Source organism: Aotus nancymaae, unplaced genomic scaffold, assembly GCF_030222135.1.
Source record: "Aotus nancymaae isolate 86718 unplaced genomic scaffold, 86718_ANA_hifiasm-v0.15.2.pri h1tg000062l, whole genome shotgun sequence".
NCBI classification, from domain to species: domain Eukaryota; kingdom Metazoa; phylum Chordata; class Mammalia; order Primates; family Aotidae; genus Aotus; species Aotus nancymaae.
In genome coordinates, this window is record NW_026988476.1 from 42,655,117 (window position 1) to 42,681,129 (window position 26,013).

The window sequence follows — 26,013 nt, forward strand, 5'->3', positions numbered from 1 at the left end:
CCAGTTAATCCAGGATGATCTCATCTTGAGATTCTTAATTGTATTTACAAAGACTTTTTCTTTTCTTTTTTTTTTTTTTCTGAGACAGAGTTTCACTCCTGTGGCCCAGGCTGGGCTCACTGCAACCTATGACCCCTGGGTTCAAGAGATTCTGCTCCCTCAGCCTCCCGAGTAGCTGGAATTACAGATGCCCATCACCACGCCTGGCTCATTTTTTATGTTTTTAGGGGAGACAGGGTCTCACCATTTTGGCAGGGTGGCTCTTGAACTCTTGACCTTAGGTGATCTGCTTGCCTTGGCCTCCCAAAGTGCTGGGATTACAGGCATGAGCCACCATGCCCAGCCAAAGACTCTTTTACTAAATAGGATTACATTCACAGGTACTGGAGTCAGGACTTGGACATATTTTGGGGGGACCCACCACAGTGTCTACACAAAGTTCTCCCCGTGAACTCCAGCTTTTAGCATAGGGATAGAAGGAGGCTAAGGGATATTATTAAAGGTGCACAGATATTGCTACGGTCTAAATGCTTGTGTTCCCCCCAAATCTGTATGTTAAAACTTCACGCTAAATATGATGGTACTGGGAGGTGGGGACTTTGGGAGGTGATTCGGCCCTGAGGGCAGAGCATTCATGATTGGGATTAGAGCCTTTATTAAAGAGATCCCAGGAAGCTATTATAGCTCTCCCTTTCTACCATGTGAGATACAGTGAGAAGGTGCCCTTTATGAAACAAGAAGGGGGACCTCACCAGACACTGAATCTGCAGGTGCCTTGATCTTGGACTTCAAAGCCTCCAGAGCAGAAATAAATAAATTTCTGTCACTTATCAGTTGCCTAGTTTATGGCATTTTGTTATAGGAGCCTAAAGAGACTAAGACGGATACCCTGGCTCTTATTTTATAAACAAATACTGAGAATATACTGTGCTAGGCACTGGGATTTCAGAGCTAACCAGAGCTGCAGCCCTAAACTCCACATTCTCAGAATCTAATCAGACAGACTGTCAAGGGCACAAATACTAATGATCCAGTGTTGCATGTTCTCTAAGAGAAGTATGTGCAAAGAGATTATGTAATGTGTACTGTGAACACGTGAAGACAGTGGGTCAGGCAGTCCATATTCTCTTTCACTAGTGAGGGACCAGAGGCCCAGTGGAGCCAAATGGTCCAAGACTTCACAGCTTGAACTTTACAGAACTGAGACACCCAGAGCTTCTGACAATCATTTAGATGCCATATGCTTCTGTCAGCTGAGAACAAAGGAAACAAAGAGTTTGTTCTCTTAGAGGGCAGATCCTCATGTTCTTGATGACTTTCCTTTGAATTCTGGTCACTTTTATTATTTCTGTAGGGCAACTGGTAGGTAAAATTTACAGACTAGTAGTAATCTACATTTTTGCTTTGTATCTCATTGATGTTTTTTTTTCTTGACCCTCTTCCTTTTCTTTTTTGAGTTAGAAAATGCTAGATATGAAACCCCAAACTATGTCTGACAAGATGTTTTCAAACAGCAGTGCAATAGGAGAGCAAGATTCTAGGCCAATAAATTTAAATTTACTGTAAGTGTGCTGGAAACTGACTTCCTTCTCAGGCCTTCCCACTAAGAAAACCTCCATGAAGCCTTTGAGGTGAGCCTTGCTTCAGGCTGTCCCTGTTCCCACCCTCACCTGCTTAAGTCCCTCTATCTGGTGCTGAGGCCCATCTCAGTCTACTATTAGTTTATCATAGTCCTTCCCTTGCTTCACGGCTGGGAATTTGGGTCACATTTTCCTTTAATGTTGTGTTTTTAATGCTCACTCCTTCCCTGGGTTTGACTCTGAAACTTCTGTGGAAAATCTCTAACAGGTATCCTCTGATCTGGAAATCAGTTCTATTGTAAAATTGGGGAATCTTCTCAGTTTGGTTTAGGAAAATAGTAGGGCTCTTTTCCCATTTGCATGAATTTTATCAAGGCTTGCCCTTGCTACAATTGTAAAGTATTGGTGAAGTTTTTATTTATATGTTTATTCATCTGTTTCTCCCTTAATTCACTCCACAAAACTGTTGAATGTCCCAAGCACAGTGCTAGGTACCGAAACTGCTCAAGTGAATCATACATAGACACTGGCCTCATGGACAATTTGGTCTAGAACGCTATTTATTCACAACCTAATCTCATAGGGGTTTCTTTAAAAATGCATTGAAAAGTGAGGTACTATGTATTAATTGTCCCTCTTAAAGATTCTCATTGTACATTAGTTGTAAAAGTTTCAAAAAATCTGATAGAAATATCTTTGTTTAACCCAGTCTTGGCCAAATGTATTCAGCCAAGTGAGACCCCCCCCACCCCCACACCTCTTTCTTAGTAGTTCATATTAAAATCCTTCAGACTCAAGTTGTGAGGAAAAATTAAGAACACAGATACAGTGAATGATTTTTCTTTGAGATCCTTCCTGGGAGAGGATCCCCGGGGATTCTGCATGTGTGGGTACTTTCTCTCTGTTCAACTGTGGATCCCATCCCTAGCCAGATGGAGCTTTATTTACCATCCCCATTCAAATAATAAAACTGAATCATTTAAAAAATGATGTGATGACCACAGGATTAGGCCTTTTCATGTAGCGGGCAGTGTAACAACTGCCATACATACATCATCTTTTTTGACTTTCAACCAATCTTCTGAGATGTGAGTATATGAGAAACCTAGAGATTACAGTAGTTAAGTACATGTTCAGGGACACTCAGTCATGGCAGAAGGGGAGGCAAACAAGTCCTCCTTCACATGGTGGCAGGAGAGAGAAGAATGAGAGCCGAGCAAAGGGGGAAACCTCTTAAAAAAACCATCAGATCTCAAGAGAATTTGCTCACATTTATAGTCTGTTTTCACACTGCTAATAAGACATCCCCAAGACTGAGTAATTTATAAAGGAAAGAGATGTGTTCAACTCACAGTTCCACATGGCTGGGGAGTCCTCACAATCATGGCAGAAGGTCAAGGAAGACCAAAGGCACATCTTACATGCCAGCAGGAGAGAAAAATGATAGGCAAATGAAAGGGAATACCCCTTGTGAAAACATCAGATCTCATGAGACTTACTACCATGAGAACAGTATGGGGGAACTGCCCCCATGATTCAATTATCTTCCACTGGGTCCCTCCTGCAGTACGTGGCAATTACGGGAGCCACAATTAGAGACAAAATTTGGGTGGGGACGCAGCGAAACCATATCAATATAACAAAAACTGAAGGTGATGCTACAAAATAAAGGGGAGAAAGAGGTGTTACTTGACTGAATATATTTGGAAAAGATTGCGTTAAAGATAAATATATGTATAGGCCGGACTTTTAAGTTTTGAACACATTTGAAGCAACAGTGTTCTACACCAAATTATCCATGAGTCCAAAGTCGATGATATGTGAGATTCACTTCAGCAGTTTTAGAACCTAACGCAGTGCTTGGCAGAAGTTTGAGAAGCACTAGCCTAAGTCTAATTTCTTCCTGATAGTGTTGTTACTATTCCTGATATAACCCTAAGAATCTACAGATCCAGGTCCTCTGCTTACTTCACATCTGGGTAGTTCTTTTGGAGCTGGGGGTGAGGCTTTCTTGGAGTCCATATTCATGCTTCCTCTCACAGTGGGTTAAGTGTCATTGGGAGTCCAAAGATGAGGTCCCTCAGGGCCAGGAAGTTCTCCTTCTACTGGGGGGTAAGGGACCCCAGGAGTTATAAACATAAGCCCAGGGATTCCATAAAATTTTTAAAATTTTGTATATTCATTTTTGATATGAATGCTTAAAAATGTTTGTATATTATAAATTATTTCACTTATATTAAAAATAAAAATCTATCTTTAGCATTGGTAATTAGCATTCAAAAGATTGTTTTTTGCATTTTATTATATATTTATGTTTTTTTATAAATTCTGGGTTACATGTGCAGAACATGCAGGTTTGTTACATAGGTATACACGTGCCATAGTGGTTTGCTGCATCCATCACCCTGTCATCTACATTAGGTATTCTTCTAATGCTATCCCTCCCCTATCCACTCACTGCCTGTTATCCCTCCCCTAGCCCCCAATCCCGGCCCCGCCCGATAGGCCACAGTGTATGACGTTCCCCTCCCTGTGTCCCTATGTTCTCATTGATCAACACCCACTTATGAGTGAGAACATGTGGTGTTTGGTTTTCTGTTACTGTGTCAGTTTGCTGAGAATGATGCTTTCATTTCTTTAATTTTTGTTTAAGTGGTGTTTCTCTTTATTAAACTTTAAAGATGGAGACAATGTATAATGTACTATGTAAAATATTACTAGTTATTCCTTAAATTACAAAGATGGTAAGATTTTTTTTTTCTCCAAGGTTAAAGATAAATGAAAGAATAACTATAATATAAATTCCCTTTAGGGGAGAATTTTAAGAGGTACAACATGGTAAGAAAGTATAGGAGAGAAACAAATCAGAGCCATTTAGAAAGCTCTGTTGAGTAGGCACACTCCAACTTCTCTATGATCCCTAAAGTGCAGTGTGAGGGAATTCTCTAGTGTACCTAATTTCAGAAGTGGGTAAAGAGAAACCTTGAGACTGGAGTCAGCCTAGGTTCCCAAGAAGTAAATTAGTCAACTTGAACCACGGAGAGCTCATTGAGATGGCCCAATCTGGGACATCCTGTGTTATAGAGAATCAGAGACCACAGGGGTTAAGCTTGTGGTGAAGTTTTGAGAGGATACACACCCAGGAATGAAGGGATAACTCGATGTTGAGTTTCAGACTTAACTATCTAACTGTCAAATTGACTCCTCATTTGGGTATTAATAGGTGTCCTTGAAGGAATGACAGCAGAAGGGCAGAAACCACCCAGATGAGGAAGCACAGTGAGTGTATTGGTCCAATTCTAGTCACAATAAAAGAGAAAGAGTTGATCATTTGTGTGACAAACTACAGTGGAAGCCAGAAAAAGATCTGGGTGAAATGAGAGCCAGAGCCCAAATTAAAATGCCTACTGCTGAACTCCATAGCAATAAGGAAATGCAAAGAGTGGGCAGGGAAGCAATTTGGGTATTCAAACAGCATAGCCTCTTTTTCATTAGTGTTTTGATTATTCCAGCCTTTTTGTCTCTGGTCAAGGGGCTGTGACATCCTCAGTGCCTGTTGAAGAACAACAGAAACAGATGCAGTTGGAGCATAGGTCAGTCCCTCTTTTTGCATCACTTGGTAGCTCAAAAACAAAACTATAATTTAATAAAAGGACACTGGACTCCAGCTTGAGCTCTGACATGGTTTCATACAGACATTCAGGTGGAGGTGTATTTGTGAACTTCTGACACCTTCCAGAAGGTCAAATCACACAATTAAAAAATAAACATTTTTTTAAGATGAAGTCTCGCTCTGTCGCCCAGGCTGGAGTGCAATGGCGCAATCCAGGCTCACTGTAACCTCTGCCTTCCTGATTCAAGTGATTCTCCTGCCTCAGCCTCCTAAGTAGCTGGAACTACAGGTGCCTGCCACCATGCCCGGCTAATTTTGTATTTTTAGTAAAGACAAGGTTTCACCATGTTAGCCGGGTTGGTCTCCATCTCCTGACCTTGTGATCCACTCGCCTCAGCCTCTCAATTAAAATATTCTACTGCAAGTGATACATGGGTAACAAAGCTATTAATATACTTGCAAGACAGAACAAGGTTGTGAGTAATTGCTTCTGTACTCTTTAATTTGTTAAATCCTACTTCTTCTAAAAAGCATTTATAGAAGCTTGGCCCTCAGTCCTCTTGCCCATCTTCTCCCCTTTTCTCCATAGGGGCTGCCTTTACTCATTGCTCTGCCTACCAGCTATATGCCAATGACACCCCCATTTGTATCTGTAGCCTAGACATTTCCTCTTTGCTCTAGACTCGTATGTTGGACAGCCTAGTTGATTTCTCCATTTGCATAGCCAGCAAACATTTCAACATTTAAAATGGTCAAATAGGATTCTTAACTTTCCCTCCCAGGCCTGCTTTGTTGTTCTGCCTTGAATCTTCTCATTTCCATAAATGGCACCATCATATACCCACCTCCTCAAGCTGAATACCCAAATTCACCTTTTTCCTTTCCTTATACATCAAATTTATCATCGAATCCTGTCCAACTACAAAATATATGGCTCAAGTCTGTTTCAATTTCTTTATTTTCACTGCCACCACGCTTATCCTAGACTGTACCATCTTGCATCTATGGGTAACTGCAGTGGTCCCTCAACAATGGTCTGCTTACTGCTTTTGCTCCCCTTCCATGATTTCTCCATACAGCAGCCAGAGGGATCCTTTAAAACTGTAAGTCCATGTCATATTTAAAATCTTCCAGTGCCTCCCCATCTCACATAAGCCAGTAAGAAATGGCTACATTCTATACGATCCCATATGATTCCAACTCTATGACAGGGGTCCTCAAGTCCTGAGCCAGGGACTGGTACCAGACTGTGGCCTGTTAGGAACTGGGCCGCACAGGAGATGGGTGGCGGGTGAGCCAGCATTACTGCCTGAGCTCCGCCTCCTGTCTAATCAGTGGCAGCGTTATATTCTCTTGGAGCATGAACCCTATTGTGAACTGCGCATTTGAGGGATCTGGGTTACACATTTCTTAGGAGAATCTAACGCTTGATGATCTGAGGTGGAGCAGTTTCTTCCCCCCAACTCCCATCCATGGAAAAATTGTCTTGCACAAAACTGGCCCCTGGTGCCAAAAAGGTAGGCAAACCTGTGGAGACAGTAAAAAGATGAGTAGTTTCCAGGCATTAGAGAGAAGGGAAGGAGGGATGAATAGGAGGGACACAGAGGACTTTTTGGGCTGTAACTCCATGTGATACCGTAATGGTGAATATATGTCATCATACCACTGTCAACATCTACAGAACGTGCAACACACAGAGTCAACCCTCATGTAAACAATCAGCTTTCATTTAATAACACATGGATATTGGTTCATCAGTGGTAATGAATGTATCACAGTAATGCAAGATGTTCATAATGAAGAAACTGAATGTGGGGAGAGCGGGTATGTGGGAGCTCTGCACTTTGTATTCAATTTTTCTGTAAACGTAAAACTGCTCTAGAAATTGTGTTTAAAAAGAAATCTGCCTTCCTAACCATGTCCTGAGAAACTCGAAATGCCCTGGCCTCTGGCTTCTTCTCTGACTTCCGCTCTCACCCTGCTCTTGCTTGGCCACACAGACTGTTGGTGTCTCACAGGCTCCATGATCATTTCCAGCTGAGGGCTTCAGCAGTTACTCTGCCCTGTGCCTGGAACATTCTGTCCCCAGATGCTTACCTAGAGCTTCTTTCTTCTTGGTGCCCAGGTCTCTGCTTTGTGTCACCTCCACCCCAATGACCATTCATGCCAGTGTCCCTTGGTGCCTACCCTTATTCTGCTGCTGTTTCATGTTGTCTTGCTGCCTTCTCAGCACTCATTATTGTTCAAAAGTCTTTTTTTTTTTTTAATCTTTGCATCATCTCTGGCACAGATTCTGGCATATTGTAGCTCCTTCGTATTTAGATGTTAAACCTGTGGCATCGGAAATAATTTTTTTTTTTTTTTTTGCGACAGAGTTTTGCTCTTGTTGTCCAGGCTGGAGTGCGGTGAGGCAACCTCAGCTCACTGCAACCTCCACCTTCCAGAAGTTCAAGCGATTCTCTGGCTTCAGCCTCCTGAGTAGCTGGAGCCCACCACCATGCCCGGCTAATTTTGTATATTTAGTAGAGATGGGGTTTCTCCATGTTGGTCAGGCTGGTCTAGAATTCCCAACCTCAGGTGATCCACCTTCCTTGGCCTCCCAAAGTGCTGGGATTACAGGTGCCTGGCCTAAAATAAAATTTTATATATAATTTCCTGTAGGTAATCATTTTGAAAATGGCACAGGTATATGTACTATTTATGTCTGTATCTCTGTCACGTCAAATGACTCTGACCCATGTCATTGATAGGGTAGAGACCAAATTGGTATCCTCCATTCAAAATAAATCCCCAATGTCCAGCATTATGCTTCGTGCATCATATGTGCTCAGTAATTATCTGATGAAAAAGAAATAAATGAAAGGTATATAAAACATGATCTCTTCTTACCCATGATTTCACTAAAGTCAGTTTTTAAATGTCAAATTTCAAAAAATGTGAAGGCAACTTAGTTGTACTTTTAAATATTTACTTGATTCAATAGAAGCACACTCCAGAAATTTTATAATAGTATAGACACTTTTCTTTCCATTGTACCTCCCATCCAGTCAGTGACCCAGTACGGTAGACCTTGCTCCTTTAGTATAAATGTGTACAACCCTCTACATAAATCTCTGCCTTAGCTCAAATAGTTAGGACTTCTTTCAGGATGATTGGTAGACACAAAAGTGCATTGGCATGAAAACGGTAGCCCGCTTCCTGTATAACTATGATACACATGTTTCCTTGTATAGAGAAGCCCATTTCCAATATCTAGAACTAAGTGTGAGTGGCCTTGCGCATACCCAAATGTCTCCTCATCCTGTGTAGCCTGACAGCCTTCTGGGATGGCAGCTGTAGTGTATCTTTTCTGTTTGGCTTAAGTAGTTCAATATGTCTGTAACTACTAGGTGCTTCTGCAGTAGGACAGGGCTTGGGCCTGGGCATTTAGCAAAGTTTCTTCCACTAACTTGGATTGATAATTGCTTCATTGATGTGCTTCCTTCCTGTAAGAGAATGAGAGACCATTTTCTCTCTTGACTACCATGGTACCAGAAGAGTATGAAAATGCCCATGAATTTAACTAGTTCAGCCCTAGTTAGCCAATCATTGAATGCTTTTGAGTGTATATTTGCTCTCTTACTTGAATCTCTGCTTCAACCTCTTGTTGTGGCCATAATCCCTGTAGGCCAGTTGCTAATTCAAAGTGCCAATCATCTTAGATGGTTCCACAGCAAAGACTTAAAGTTTGTCTACAAGTCCAGACTGAAAGAGCTCTTTTCCAGTTGACTTGATTTTATCAGCCACAATAATAGCCAGTCAGATGAGCTATCTATGAACTCACATGCATGGTTAATCCAATTCAGTTGTTAAGGTACCTGAAATAACATCAATCCCATTGATTGCTTTACCATCATAAGGCAATCAGTCCTTATGATGACTGACCAAAAAAACCTGTTTGATTGGGAAATTTCCAATGGAGTCATAATCATGCCTTACAGATATGTCCTAGATGGGTCTTAGGGTACTTTTCCTTAACTCCAAAAAATGAGTCTTCTTGATTTGAATTACAATCGGAAAATAACACATGTGTGAAAGGGAAGTGGGGGGAGGGTGTTGTGACCTTAGGACCAACAATTCTTTTCTTAGCACATGTGAGGCTCCTTCTTTGATCATAGCCAAAAGGGCTATCCCTACTTTTAATCTTTGTAATTGCTGTGCAGTCACTATAGTCACTTCATTCCTCATAGACCCACGTGTTCTCCCAAATTCAGAGATGGTAGCAATGGCATCTGGGCTATTTCATGATTTTCACATCTACATTAAATTGGCAACATACAAGCTGATTCATGTAAACCAATTGTCCACGATTTGTTTTATCTTTATTTTGCTTCAAGTAGCAATTTTGTACTTATCTGTCTAACCATCCATCTATCCACCCATCTATTCATCTATTCATCCATCCATACATACACATACACACACATATGTGTTCAAAATATATATGTGTGTATGTTTTGTATTCTCTATATTTATCTGGTTGTATTCCTTTATTTTGTGAATAGAAATGAGCAAGTGTGATCCACTGCCCAATCAGAGAGGGGAAAAGTATTTTACACTAGAATTTCCAAAATATACTTCATATTATTTTTGGAAATAGGAAGGAACTATATTATACTTTTTAAGAACAAAAGGGTTTCAAAATCTGAAATTACATTGCGACATCAAATTCATAGAAAAATATGGGAGAAAGTATCCAAAAAGCCATTCGTATGAAACAGAAAATTTTTATAGAATGAGAGCACAGACTAAATACAGAAAGCACGAAAATGAAAATGTGAGAAGTAAAAACATTTAAAAGCATTTCAGTGGAAATACATAAATGACTTCCTTACTTGCAAAACAGAAACTAATTTAGTACATCAGTAATACCATATTTCCAGGTAATATATTTTTCCAAGTTGGGTTTTGGGGTTATAGAGAATTTTAATCAGATTATATATAGAGTGAAGAAAGCAAAGGAGCCCACGTAAATTGTACTTAGTCTCTTTCGTTAGAGGATGTGTCATTGATAGATCCAGGTTCAGAGCACAGCTTTTCCCATCCCTGGTGGGCTCTGTGCATTCCTCTTGACTCTCTGCAAGGAAGATTATTTCTATATGAGGGTTTTGATTTCTGCTTAACTAGCAGAGGTGCAGGACTTCATTTCATTGACAGCTGTTCAAGTGTGCTTCGTCTTTTGGTCAGGACTGAGAAAGTTTATTTTAAAATTCTTCCCTGTTGTATTTTCTAAGACTAGATTATATAGCACCAAGTAAACTGAGTGAAACAGAAGAGCAACTGTGATGCCATGCACATGATCTGATCAAACTTAATAACTAAAATTACATAACTTCTTAATGAACTGAGTGATTTGAAGTTGGCCACAGAGATACAATTCAGATGCTTGATGAAATGCTAAATATCTTATGTCATGGTGGAGGTGGCAAATGCTGGTGCTGTCATCAGATAACATTTATGTGGGGGAAAAATACCTCCTTCGTTTGACTAGATCCTATTTTCTTTTGAAAAGTCAAATTACATTTAAGTGGCAACTAATATTTATAGTCTTCAGAATATAGAAGGTTGGTTAAGTGAAAGAAGGGCTCCATGGTGCGCTGTAATCGTGAATAGCAACAGGCTCTGGAAGACTTAACACTGTGAAGTGGATGCTTGGGCTGCCAAGTAACTGGTTCTTTTGCAGACAAACAGTGGTGCGAAGAGGCAAAGTTTAAGATGGCCATGCCATTGTTGCGATAGCTTCGCTTTTACTCCAGCTAAAACGGACATCCAAACTCCTCTGTTCTTTGATCTTCCTTCCATTATGTCTTAATATTTTTGCTCACGGACTGCATGATCTTGGGCTTAACAATTTACTTCCTCTGGACTCAGTTTTCCCATATGGATAATGAGAATTTGAGGCTTGCTCAGTGAATGATCTCTGATTTAAATAAAATTTTAAAGTAAACAATATCCAACTTGGGTATCATATTTTAATTGACAACTTACTTCTTACATTCCTTATATCTGTGTAGAAGACACCGTGTTTTGTGTCTATGATAAGAAAATGCAGTGTCTCAGCAATGAGAGGTAATAAATTGCTGTTACAAGTAATGGATTGCACAAACATAATACTTCAAAAGAAAAAAAACAGATACAAAGGAATAAATATGGCACGATTCCATTCATATAAAGCTGAAAGACGGGCAAAATTGATATACCATGAAAGAAATCGATGAGTAGCTCCATTTGTTGGGGGATTATGACTGGGAGGGATGCAAGAAGGGTTTCCGGGGTTCTGGTATAGTTCTGCTTCTTTATCTGGGTGGAGACCATGTGGCTTTGTTCACTCTGGGAAAATGTATCATACCATACACACTTCAGATTGGAATACTTTGCTGTATGGTTGCGTTTAGTTAACATGGATGCATAAATAAAAGACATGCTGGGCTAGATCCTCTCACAGGGAAAGGCAGAACAGAATAACATCATCTGTTGAATGTTTACCATGTGCCAGGCTCTGATTAAAGGTTTGTGGATACATTATCTCATTTAATTCTCACAACATTATTAGAATACTATTATCCCCAGTTGACTGATGAAAAAACTGCAATTCAGAGAGCTAAATTAGCTTGTCCAAGGTCCATGCAGGTAGTAAGTGACAGAGACAGGTCACAAAACACAGCCTTTTGAATGCACAGCACATGCTCTGAACCACTGAGCTACAGAGAATGGTGTGTTCTCTCTGGACTAGCGTGTCTGAGGGTGAGTTTTTCATTGTCCTGGAGCCTCAGTGTCCTCTGATTCTTTGAGCTCTGACATTCTAGTTCAGTCTGAATTGGCTAACAGGCTCATGCATCTCTCTATTTCTTTTTCTCCCTGTGCGCTTTCCCTAAAAAAAAAAAACAAAAAATCTCTTGTTATAGCTAGGTGAGATGTTAGCATACAAATAGAACTTAAGTCTGAAGTACGGTTGCAGAACCATGTTTTGATCTTTCTTTGCAAGTAGGTGGAGTGCTACCTGTGCAAGGGCTGTCTGAACCTGTTCTAGGGCTACATTGCAGTTGGTATTGTTTAGCACAATTCCATCAACTTTGAAATCATCATTGGTGCATGCCCCACCTATACAGGGGCTAGTTTCTCTAAACGAGGCACTTCTGTGCTGCAGTCCTGCTCATTTGAATGAGATTTTACCTGGATAATGTAAAAGGCATTTTGCGGAATGCATCTCAGCGTTTGAGGCAACTCCCAGCAGAACAACCTGCCATTTGTGATGCCTCCTTCAGGTTAAACATTTTAGATTAATCAATAAGTAAATGGCAAATAAATGGCATGAGCCCCATGTTCAATATAAATGAGATCAACTGAAGAAGCAGAAAAGGGCACTTTTGGCACCATCCAACATGCCTTAGTAAGTGCTGCCTGCAGCTCTGCCTACTTTGGGTGAATATCCAGAGATGTTTTAGAACATCCGGGTGTTTGGCACCTTTTGTCTTGACACATGGACTTCATTTTGGGGTACGAAATTGCTACTGTCCTGAATCTCTGTCACCCAGAAAAAAGGTCATGACTCTGGTGAAACGTTCTCTTTCCTCCAGTATAAATCCAAGCAACCAGCCCTGGAATAATACAGTGGCAAGAAATGCTGAGACCAGAGCAGAAGCATCGCTGGCTTGGAGAACTTGCCAAACACTACCCCAAATATGCTTTTTATAAGGAATTCCATTTTTTTCTGCTAATTTACTTCAGTTACACTTTTCAGATGTGTAATATCTCATTTTTGAGAAAAATATGCTGCAGCCAAAAGAGCTGACCTTCGTGTGTTTTCAGAGTCTCCGCTGTGTACCTGACAAATGAGGCACCAAGGCCCTTCCATATTCTGTTTGGTGGGCTATTGGCTGAGGAATCCTTGGTCATCCCACCTGCCTGGCATCTAGGATCATGATGAATTGTCTCCAACTCTAGCCTCAGATTGTTTTTTAACATTTAATTTAGTTTCTTCCTGTGCTTGGATGAACATGGCCATGTTATGGATTTCTGCTCTAATGTACACCAGCAGGCTGGAAGAACAAGCCTCAGCAAGCTGTGGAAATTAGAGAGACTGGATCAATAGGCAAGGTCACGACCCCCCGGCTCCGATTCTGTACACTGTCCTGAAATTCTCTCCCCTGGAAATCCTCCTGCTGCTTCAAATGTGAATCCATGTGCACTCCCAAAGAGGAATTCATGTAAGCAAGCCTACCCCAACCCCCCTCATCTCAGAGAGCGACACCCATAATCACAAACACTAAAAATGTTGTATAAACAACAACCTAGGAATATAAACATCTAGGCGTTTGCTTTTGGTGCAGTTTGTGAACTCCATTGTCCAAAAGGCCCTTTCAGAGGGAGGAAAAATAGATGAGGACAAAGAGACAGACGACCTGCCAATTCCAAAGCACACCTCTAAGAAATAATCCTGTGCCACACACACACACCTCAAACAAAAGGATAGAATCTTCTGTGCCTGTGCCTTGAAATTTTCATGAGACTCAATATTGTTATAATCAACCTGATTTAAACTCTGAGAAATACCTCTGGGCTCAATAAGACAGACTAAGGAGAACACATTTGAAAATATTTTAAAAGATAGCAGGTGGCTTTTAGATCTTGTCAGTATGAGGAACCTACATTTCCAAACACAGAACAATATTCTTAACAAACCAGTTTTCTATCTGGAGATGTAGAAGTTGATGTAGTTCGGAGTTATAATTTTCCTGGGTGGAAATAACTAATGCATCAAAACTTCAAGCCTGCAGAACAAACCTGCGACTGGTAATTTATCATATTCACTAATCACTGGTTTCAAAATGACCTGACATCAAAATGATCAATTTAGGGGGAAAAAAGAATCTTAAAGATCTGTCTTTGGGAACAAGGTTAAGGGTGTGCAAAAAATGGGAGAAATGAAAGGAGGTTTGCGTTGGTGGGGAGGAGGAGGAGGCCCCAAGAGCCCCTTTTCATCTGGAATCTGGGTGTCACCTTCATTTGTAAATCCAAAGCCACATGGCCCAGAAAAGTGGGATTTCTTTTATTTGAAAAGTAAGTTCAGTATATGATAATCCACATCTTTATCTAAACCCCTTATTCAGGGACAACAGAGAGAACTTTCTAGAGTCTAGTATTTCTATGACATTTGGTAGTTTTGCTTCATAATTTAGATCATTGGGTTATATTTGAGGATGCGGGGAGGGGGGGATTCTCTGTTGCATTTCTGAGAAACCATTTAGCCAATCCCTTGTCTTCATATTACTGTATATCAGATTTTAAGTGACACAACATCACACTTTACATCTCCAGCTGGAAAATTAGTTTTTTAAGAATATTGCTTTGTGCTTGGAAGAAATTGTTGTTGGCAAAAGATACTATTTGTAAGAACTCTAGAAAGTTAGGGTGCTTTTTGGCAGCCTAGAGACTAATTGCAAAGAAGAAGCATAAATCTCGCGCTTTGCCAGTACTTTATTTTCACAGGAAAATACATACGCAGCCCCATATTTTGTTTGTAGGTACTGCAAGAATTGCGTTTGCTCTGGTCCTACAGAAATAGGCTCAGTGAAAGATCTAGATATGAGCAGGGATTGGTGAGGATTGGTGAGGGAATGATAGAGAAGATAGAAAAATGGAAGTGATGTGGATTTTTCTCCTGCTCAGTGAAGGCTTTCAGTCTGGAAATACGCCCCACCTTTGATCACAATGGCAAGTCACAATGAGTACCTAGAGGCATAAATGGCTGTTTGGAATCCTAAAGTCTAGAGAAGAAGCCAACCTATTATCCAGTATTTTCTATAGATAAATAAGGTTATGATCTCAGTTTTCAGCACCTAAGATCCTGAGACATTTAGACATCCTGTCCAAGGCCTACCAACCAGGAATACACAATTGACTGGAGATCTGCATTTCTGTCTTTGATAGAGGGCTGGCTTTACCTTCATATAAGGGTATGTCCTCATTATAGGGTTCTCCTGTAATACTGACCTCCAACCCCTGATGCACGGCTCCATCCCTCATACAGAGTTTTGCCACAATGAAGGTTTCTTCCCAAATACAGGGTTTTACTCTAATAATACAGGACTCTGTTCCTACTGTGTGGCTCTGCTCCCCAGTGCAGGAATTTACTTCTGTTCTTGTGACTTAATGTCACATAGCAAGGTGCCACTAAAATTAGTGGCTCAAAACAATGACAGCATGTATTTGTTCATAAATTACACTTTGGACTAAGCTTAAGGTAGGCAGCTGATCTCTGCACCACGTGGCATCATCAGGGGCATCTTGAGTCATCTGGAGGCTCCTTTATTCACAGGTCTGGTGGCTGATGCAAAACATTGGCTGAGGCCTCGGCTTTTCTCTTTGGGGGCCTCTCCATGTTTTCTCTCCACGTGGTGACTTAGACTTCCTCAAAGCATGATGGTAGGCTTTCTTGGAGTAGAGCAAGGATCCCTAAACCATCTAGCCTTGGAAGTCACATAGCATCCCTTTAGCCTTAATCTATCAGTTGATTGATAAGCCCCTGCCCAGATTCAAGGGGAAAGAACATAGACCTCACCTTTCAGTGGGAGGAGCCTCTATTTCACACTGTAGGATGAACAAACGGAAAAGGAGATATTGTTGCATTCAGGAAAATGCGATCTGCTATAATTTGCCTTCTGGCCACAGCAATTCAAATTCCTCCCATGTGCTAAATATATTCATGGCCCCCTTCAAGGCCCTAAGTCTTATCCCAATGAGGCATCTGCTTAAAGTCCAGGATCTCATCATCTAAATTAGGTCCTGATGATAGAGAGGACCCTTGGCTTCAGATCCTGGAACACTGGTCTTTTTGATTTGAAGCCCTGTGAACTAAAGAGACAAGGCTCCACATGGATAGTTCATGTCTGTTCCACTTGGGGTCAGATAGGGTAGCTCCCAGGCTGGGGGCCGGAAGCATCTGAAGTATCCCCCACTCCCATGTCTATAGCTGGTGCTGGATCTTTGCTAGGAGCCCCAGTTTTTCTCTAGGTGGACCCTTCTATGTGGTCTCTTTGTGTAGCGAAGTTGGGCTTCCTTACAGCACAATGACTGGCTTCCCTAGAACAAATATTCTGAAGAGTGAGCCAGCTGGAAGCTGTGGTCTTTTCATGAGCTGGCTTCAGAAGATACATAGCCTCCTTCTGCTGCACTCCACTGGTTAAGGCCTTCTTAAGCTCTGTCAGGATATAAGGAGAGAAGCCCTACGCTTTACTCTCAATGAGAAAGCCTCAAAGTCACATTGTAAGAAGAGCAAGTGGGATGGAAAATATCATTGTAGTCATTTAGGACAATGCAATCTGCTGGAATGGGCTTCCTTGCAAAACAGTGAACTCCTTTCTACTGGGGTCATTCACACTGAGGCCAAATGACTGGCAGTCAGGAGTGCTGCAGAGGGGATTCCTACTATGAACAGAAATTTTGACTAAATGACCTCCAAGGTCTCTTGCATCTCTCAGATTCTATGAGGCTATAAAAAGGTCAATGGAACCCAGGTACTCTGAAGATTTTAGGGAGCTGAATTGTATGGGCTTGTGGCATATAAGAAAAAGGACGATGTGTTCTCATTGTTCAACACCCGCCTATGAGTGAGAACATGCGGTGCTTGATTTTCTGTTCTTGTGTCAGTTTGCTGAGAATGATGGTTTCCAGGTTCATCCATGTCCCTACAAAGGACACGAACTCATCATTTTTGATGGCTGCATAATATTCCATGGTGTATATGTGCCACATTTTCCCTGTCCAGTCTATCATTGATGGGCATTTGGGGAGTTGGGGAGAGATAGCATGGGGAGAAATGCCAGATATAGGAGAAGGGGAGGAAGGCAGCAAATCACACTGCCATGTGTGTACCTATGCAACAATCTTGCATGTTCTTTACATGTACCCCAAAACCTAAAATGCAATTAAAAAAAAAGAAAACGAAAAGGACTTATGGACAAATCGAAGGTGCTAAGGATGCAGCCCTAGAATAGCCCATGTCTGAATACTGTGACCTTGTCTGCTAACAAGAGCAGAGGGCCATGACCCTGGAAAATTCAGACTGGCGAGAAAGGTGGCAGCTCATATAGAAGTTTATATTGACTTAAAACCAGGGTGAACCTGCAGTCCAAAAAGGGATTGTTTCCTCTGCTGACTCAGAATGTAGACACAAACAAAAATCCGTGAACCTCTGGACAAATAAGAGGGAAATGTGACTGTGTGCATATATGAGGGCTTTATAAACCTCAAAGGGATGTGTCAATGTTGTTTATTGTGTCAGGACTTTCGTTCATGTAGCAGAGACTTTTGTAAACAAAGCTGAACACTCTCTTGTGCTCTGTGCCATTCATGGATTGCTTACATGTGGTCAAATCATCTTTCCATGAAGTGGCTTGTCTATGTCCATTTCCTGTGAGACTCTCACTTAACATTCTGAGTCAATCAATCAGTTTGGTTACAATATTGGCTTTGGAGCAGTGGCAGGGGCTGTGTTAGTGGACACCGCCTCAGAGCGTGCCTCTCTGAACCTGCTGGCCATCTCGTATGTCATCTTGTCACCAGTTTTTTAGAACCAGGCACTCTTTTTGCCCTCCACTGGGCTGGCTTCCACCAGTACCTTGCTCTGGGGCAGAATTGTACTGGCAAGTGCATAATTCAGTGGTTTGTACTTTGCAGCTATTAACCATGGCACCAAAGGCAGGAATGACACAATGGTGAGGCTTTTGCTTAGACAGTGTTTTTTCCTAGTGAAGCTTAACATTCAAACCAATTTATAATTCCTTTGCATAGTAGATAAGTATCATAATAGTGTTTTAATAGATGACTCGACGGAAACACATACATTATAAGGTCAATGTCACTGCAAATTACCACAAGAGGTACGATTCAAGGGTCCTACCTCTTTCTATCTAACATTTACTTCTAGATTATGCATAGTACATAGTAGGTTTTTAAAAATATCCATTGAGCTTTATTATATTATCAATAGTCAATTAAATAAAATGCAGCTTCAAGACTTTTAACACTCAAGACTGACTTAAGATAGACACATTCAACTGGCTTGAACATCTCCAGCTGAAAAATAACCATTATGTTTCTACTAGACAAATGATGGCAGCCAGATTAAGGCCCAACTAAGTAAGTATCATATTTACTTGGCTTTATGCAACTTGTGAAGGCAGAAATAGAGCTGTAGTGGTACATTTGTATTTCTTTTCCTATCTTAGATATCTTTTACAAAGCATAAATATTCATAATTCTATTCATTCACAGAATAAGTCTAGGGGAATCTGTTAGTATAGATACTGTTATTCCTGTTTCAAAGACAGAGGTCAAAAGGTTAGAAGTGATTTGTTTATTTTTACTATTCTTTTTTTGCTATTTTTTTTTTAACTATAAGTTCCAGAATACATGTGCAGAACTTGTGGTTTGTTACATAGGAATATGTGGGACATGGTGGTTTGCTGCACCTATATACCTAGGTTTTAAGCCCCATATGTGTTAGCTATTTGTCCTGATGCTCTCCTTCTCCTCGCCCCCCACCTCACGACAGGGCCCTGGCATGTTTTCTTCCCTTCCCTGTGTTCTCATTGCTCAACTCCCACTTATGAGTGAGAACATGCAGTACTTGGTTCTCTGTTCTTGTGTTAGTTTTCTGAGGATGATGGTTTCCAGATTCATCTGTGTCCCTGCAAAAGACATGAGCTCATTCCTTTTTGTAGCTGGGTGGTATTCCATGGTGTATATGTACTCCATTTTCTTTATTCATTCTATCATTGATGTGCATTTGGGTTGGTTCCATGTCTTTGCTATTGTGAATAGTGCCACAATGAACATACGTGTCCATGTATCTTTATAGTAGAATGATTTATATTTGGATATATACCCAGTAATGGGATTGCTGGGTCAAATGGTGTTTCTAGTTCTAGATCCTTGAGGAATCGCCACACTGTCTTCCACAATGATTGAACTAATTTACATTCCCACCAACAGTGTAAAGCGTTCCTGTTTCTTCACAGCCTTGCCAGCATCTGTTGTTTCTTGACATTTAAATCATTGCCGTACTGACTGGCATGAGATACTATGTCATTGCAGTTTTGATGTGCATTTCTCTAATGATTGTGATGTTGAGGTTTTTTTTCAAATGCTCGTTGGCCGCATAAATGTCTTCTTTGGAAAAGTATCTGATCATAACCTTTACCCACTTTTTGATGTTTTTTTTTTTCTTGTAATTTTGTTTAAGTTCCTTGTAAATTCTGGATATTAGACCTTTGTCAGATGGGTAGACAGCAAAAATTTTATCTTATTCTGTAGGTTGCCTGTTTGCTCTGATGATAGTTTCTTTTGCTGTGCAGAAGCTCTTTAGTCTAATTAGATCCCATTTGCCAATTTTAGTTTTTGTTGCCATTGCTTTTGGTGATTTTGTCATAAAATCTCTGCCCATGCCTATGTCCGGAATGGTATTGCCTAGGTTTTCTTCTAGAGTTTGTATGGTTTGGAGAGTGATTTATTTTGAAATAGAGTATACGCTTATCCATTCTCTGGTTCAATTTTCTTTCTATTGCATTGTGATCTTAACTAATAAATGATTCTCATTATAATAAGTAGCCAGTGATGATGATTATTATTTATTGAACAACAGTTGTATTCTGTGCCCTGTGCTAAGTATTTTACCTATATTATTTCATTTCATCTTCACAACCACTTTTGAAACAGACAGTTATTAGTGTCATTTGATAGATGAATAACCTCAGGCTCAGAGTTTGAGTAACTTGTGTCAATGTGATAAACCTAAATAGTTAAGGAAAAAAAGATGGCTTCTGAAACCAAGCAAAAATGCTTAACCACAGTGCTGTACTACTTCTTATGGCACATACGGTGGAGAAAGCTGAAGATGATGGGAAAGAGAATGGGTGAAAGAAATGGGTATGTATGGACATTATTTTTTTCCACAGTAACAATTTAAATTTCTAAAATTATTGATTTCATCTTTGTATGAATGCAGCTCTTGCTCCTATAAAATTAAAGCTTCCCCCTCCTCCCCATTACATTACTATAGACCAGTTGGTGTTCAAGTAGGAAGGAATGTGCTATTGAGTAGATTTATATTTTATAAGATGGAATAGCCATTTTCATGCCCCATTCACTCAGTACTATTCTCTATCTGTATCCAGGTAACACCTAAGTGTTTGTCCATTCAAGGATATCATCCAACTTCGACAGGCCAGCCTGTGCAAACCACACTTTCCAGTTGCCTGGTTATCATTACTAATGTATCAAAATCTTTTCTGGGGAGTTCTGTGCATCTTTCCACCCAGTGAGCCACAATTTTCTTATTCAGTGTCTCGTCTGCCTGGAAATCAGGCTTCTCTGTTAATATGACTGTTCTCCTCAGGCTTCTCCTGGTCCTGCAGGCTTTGTATCAGCCCTGCTCACTGATGCCAGAGACAGTGATGGGACTTTTGATTCAGAGAGTTTCTTTAATATCTCCTTCATCCTCATCTTCTTTAATAAGCAAAAATTGGAGAAACATTAAATGAGTCCAGGAACTTAACTCGTTCTGACTCAGAGTTGTCAGGTTGTATGTAAAATTTCTTGATCCAAGTGTCAAATTGAGCAGAACAAAACCAGGTTTCTGAGTTCCACTGTTAATGACACTGATCCCCCTTAACCTCCTATCACACTGCTAAGGATGGTATAACGAGATATTTCTTAAGAGGCTAAATATTATATTGGAATCAACATTGCTGCTCGTTTGCACAACAAACCAATGGCCAAAATATCCTTCCACATTTCCTCTCTCAACCTAAAACCATAACCGAGATCTAGATGCTTCCATTTGTTTTCTTCTTTATTATGTTTAAAATTTGTCTCCTCTTCAAGCCATTAGAGTTTTGGACTAATAGAAAGACAGGCTGAAAATTCCCCTTGTATCTCACCTACACTAGAAGGTCCATGGTTCTCAACCGCCTGCCATCGTATGAGCAGCTTTAAGAGTATGGACTATGGGAAACTAATACCACCATCTTCAAGAAAACAGAAGTTTTGTATGGCCTGTGATCCTTAATTATCTGCCATAGTAATATTCTTGAAGGGTTCTAAAGACCTCCTTTTGGGTAAATCCAGGGAATATCAGTTGGCCTTTAGTCTCTGTCTCCTCTCTTTGTGGCTTTTGACCCTGATGACCATTCAGTTGAATCTTTTGATGAAACTTTCCCCAACAAATGATTGATTCCCCTATGCTTCTCTCCCCTGGTTCTCCCCCATTTCTTTGATTTTTTTTCCTTATCTAAGTCCTCAGTTCTTGACTATCAGCTCTTGTTTCTTCAAAATCTTATTATAAGGGTTTTTAGCCTGTCATGGGTTTCAATACTATCATTATGAGGATGACTTTCGAATCTCCCGCACTAGCTAAGTCCTGTATCCTTTATACTGCCTTTTTTTAAAGGTCAACATATACTAAATCTAACCCATCATTTTCTCGCAAAATATGTTCTTCCTTTTTTTTTTTTTTTAAGTATAAAGTATAGATGGATGTGGGCTACTGTAGTAGCAGGCAAAAACAAGGAGAAAGTAAAGTACTTGCAAGAACTTCTCAAGGAATACATACAGGATTTAATGGCTGGCAAGATGTGAGAAATGATTCAGATACACTGTTACTAGCCTAAGTATCTCATCTGTGTTTCTGACCCAGGCTTCAGATCACTTCTGACTCCAATTCTTTGTTCCTACCTTATCCTCTTTCCCCAACTAGCCACAGTGTTTTTAACTGCTCTTATTTTTGTCCTCTACCAAGGCCACCATAGCGATAAACTATAGCCTGGGAGCCATGGACGTTCCAGTCTAGATGAATGAATCCCATTTCACCCTTTCCTCAGGAGATTTATGTGACTTCTCAGTGGCTACTAGCAGCTTTGCATCTTCATTTTCTCAGTTCTCTCCTGATAATTTTTGAAGGCCATTGTTGTTAACTGATTGGTAGTGAGAATCTAAAATCTACATGACGCTTTCATCCAACCTGCATCTGAACTCTCCTGGGAGCATGATTATTCTAGGATGTGGTCAATTCTTCTGCACTTCCAGCTCTACTCTCTCCTCTGCCAGGACATTTTGGGCCCCTGAGGTAGGCAGACTAATGACCCCCAAAAGGTACTCGTATCCTCATCCCATAGGCTGTGAATGTGTTAGGTTACATGGCAAAAGGACTTCACAGATGTAAGTTAACGGTGTTGAGAAGGGAGAATATCCAGGATTAACCAGGTGTGGCCAATGCAGTAAGCACAGGTGTTTTTATAAGGGAAAGGGGGAGGCAAGAAGGTTAGAGAAAGAGATGGGATGATGGAAGCAGAATTTGGAGTGATTCATTGCCAGAAGAGGGCTGCAAATCCGAAAATGAGGGCAGCCTCTGGAATCTGGAAAAAGCATGAAGCTGACTCTTTCCTAGAACTTCCAGGAAAAAGAGACAGTCCTCTCGGCACGTTCATGTTAGCTTCCTAAGTCCCAGTTTTGGACTTCCGACCTCTAGAACTGTAAGATAATTTGTGTTGTTTTAAGCCTCTAAGTTTGTGGTGATTGGTTACAGCAGCTCTAAGAATCTAAAAGTCCCATAAACCAGCCATTTCTCACCACCTTATTGCCTAAGACTCATTTTCTGTTCATCTATCTGCCCCTAGACTCTCACCCCTGGGCTGCTCTGTGCTCCCTCTGTTGCGCTGAATTCCCACTGATCCTCTTTTCTCCAAAACTTTCCACTGAGTGCCCTAGGCTTTCTCTTAAGTTGCACATAAACTCCCCGGTGTTCTCGAACTCTCCCCCAAGTGCTTTTCCTAACTGCTGGCTTTAACTGTAACATGCTCTTTCCTGAGGACACCTTGAATATCCTTGAAAGTCCCTCAAGAAGCTGCCTTTATTTTTCTTAAATCCCAAGTATCTGACTCACAAAAATGTACTGTTTCCGAAAAGTCACACTTCTCCCCTTGTGTAAAAGTCCTGGGTCTTGTAGACCACTCAGGATATTTGGCCATATCACTCTTGATTCTTGTTAGTCTCATAGCCTCATGGTAACTCCCTTCTTATCTATTGAAGATTGTAAACCTGGATCACTTAATTGGATCACTGTACCAAGCCCTGCTGTCATTTTGGGAGATTCGAGAATTCTTAAGAATACTTTGTCCTAGTCATTTCATTTCTTGGTCTCTTACACTCCGGTAGTCTTGGCCTACTCTCCACTTCAGCCATTAATTTCCAAGGGCACACTCATGGCTATTTTATCACTTAGAATTTCTCTACCTCTGAAAAATCCTACATTCAAATATTCTAGAAATGATTGGGTTAATACATTAAAGACAAAAAATTTAAAGACAAAAATAACCAGATTGCGTTATCTAACTTGACCACATCCTATCCCAAAGGAGACACCTCTTCTTCCTCTCCTGATGCCCAGCTCAGCAAATGACAGTAGCATCCAAAAATGTGCCCAAGGCAGAGACCTGGACACTGTCTTTAACTCTTACCTCTGCCTCTCAATTTTCTCATCCAAACAATTGCTATGTCCTCTTGAGTTTACCTTCTAACTGTGTGTAAAACCTGTCTGTTTCTCTCCAGTCCCACCATTCTCACACTAAATGATCTTTCCTCTGGGTTATTGATAATCTCCAATGAGTCCTCTCATACCCACCAAACCCAATTCTTAACAGGTTGAGGCTGATCACTGGAAAGAAATGGTGATTATGTAACTTCTCTGCTTAAAATCCTTCAAGAGTTTGTAATAAAGTTCATATTGACATGTCGTTAATGACTGGCTGCTGCTTTCCCAGGAAGCTTCACCTGGCATGCCTGCCGTATGTTATCCCTTTTCCCTCACCACCCAAAACACACAGCAGCCAAGGGAGTAGGAGATTCAAGAGCACCACCTTCCACTGGTTATTGAAGGCATTATGTATTCATCCTCAAGAGGAAGCTGAAGCTGAATAGATGTGAATGTTTCTGAGATGTGGCCACTAATGCAAATCACATACCCACTGAACCAAATTCAAGACATTGCAGCAATCCTGAAAAATCCATTTGGCCTCCCAAATTATAGTTTAGTTGCAAATCTTTCTGTCCTGAAGACATAACCGTGCTCTGCAATTTCTCAGATGCTGATCCTTAAGAAGTACAATTCACACAAAAAGGCTGATTCTATACTGGCAAAGAGCAGCACCGCTCTTTGGATGGGCGCTTTCTGTGTGATATGGGAATTTTCTGAACAAATACCCACATCTTTCTTGATACTCCAGCATGCACTAATCCACTGTGTTTGCCAAAATAATTACAAAGGGACTCAGTCACATTCCAGGTTTAGCATAGGCACGCTCAGTATCCAACACTGGCTGGAGATGAAATAAGGAAACTCTTTTGGGCGTAGCTGTAAGGTCAACAAATTGGAAAAAGCCACAATTCACCCTTGGGAAGGATTAAATATGCCGACATCCTCCAAATTGATTTACCTAGATCAGACCACATGTTAATGAGGCAGGCAAGTTACTCTAATTCATCGTTACTATTCTAAACGCAGGGACCCTTTCACATTAAAGAGGCGGGGCAATGGATTCAAATGAGCATCGCTCACTTATGGCTTGTCACTCACCCTTGCTAGGCCACAGCCATTAATAATTGCTATCATCTAAACTGCACTGAAAAGAACTGGACATTCAAAGAGCACAGCTCCCAAGAAACAAAGTGAGTTTTCTTCCCCTCTTACCTGCACTGCATCATAATTGCTCTTAGCTGGCAAAATGTAAGCACTTAGATTTCTTCTGGGTGCAGACATTTTTCTAAGTGCTTTAAAAATTTCTATTTGAAGGGTTTCCTTGAAAATATCTCACTTTTCAAGACTGACTCTTCAGTGACAATGAAACATTATTTGTACCACAGATGTAAGAGCTCCATTTAAACTTCATCCAAATTGTGAGTCAGAAAGGAAAGACTTTTTTGATGACATCACATCTACTGATAAGCTTATTTATGTCAGAAGGTAAAGTTCATGCCTATATGAAAGTGAAATTTATTGGTGTTTATGTGATAACTCAGCCGCATTAAGTGATTTGGCATAGTCATCTAATAAGCTATTTTTGTAGGTGAAGGAAAACGTAAGCTAACGACCAGGCAGTAAACACTTTTGGCTTTGTGCGCCATATGGTCTATGGCAGCTACTCAACTCTGCCATTGTTGTATCAAAGCAGCCATAGGCAATATGTAAATGAATGTGTGCAACTGTATTCCAATCAATTTTTGCTATGGCCTACTCTGCAACTTGATTTTTATATCATTTTTACCTGTCACAAAACAGTATTGTTCTTTTGATATTTTTCTGTGGTTTAAAAATGTAAAACCATTTTTCACTGGCAGGGTTATACTGAAACAGGTGACAGCTAGATTTGGCCCGTCACCCACAACTTACTGACCCCTACTTTAACCTGTACTTTCGAAAATAAGACATATAACCTCTTTGTTTACATTTCATTTTCGAGTATTTTATTGATGTAAACTCAGGAAAATGAGTGGATGCATGAAAACACAACCTACTCCACTGTGTAAATACCAGTAATTTCAGATGTTACTTTGGTAGAGTTAGAAGGAGTATATCCAGGAAGAAAAAAAAAAAAGCAAGAAGCATTAAGACTATTTTCCCTAGATTGCTGTGTTTTTTCATGTAATTTCAGTACTCTTTGAGTTAAATTTTTCCCAGGAGAATGCACTTCCAGATTCCTTCCTAATGGATTATAATTTATCCTTTCT

General features: G+C 40.5%; 1 long non-coding RNA gene across 1 annotated transcript in view; it reads left to right on the forward strand.

The window, feature by feature from the left end:
• The first annotated feature begins 24,880 nt into the window (after window positions 1-24,880).
• LOC135270388 (uncharacterized) overlaps window positions 24,881-26,013 on the forward strand; it is an 80,863-nt gene continuing 79,730 nt past the window's right edge. Inside the window, exon 1 of the long non-coding RNA XR_010338532.1 lies at window positions 24,881-24,954. This is a non-coding gene — a long non-coding RNA (uncharacterized LOC135270388). The remainder of the gene's footprint in view (window positions 24,955-26,013) is intronic.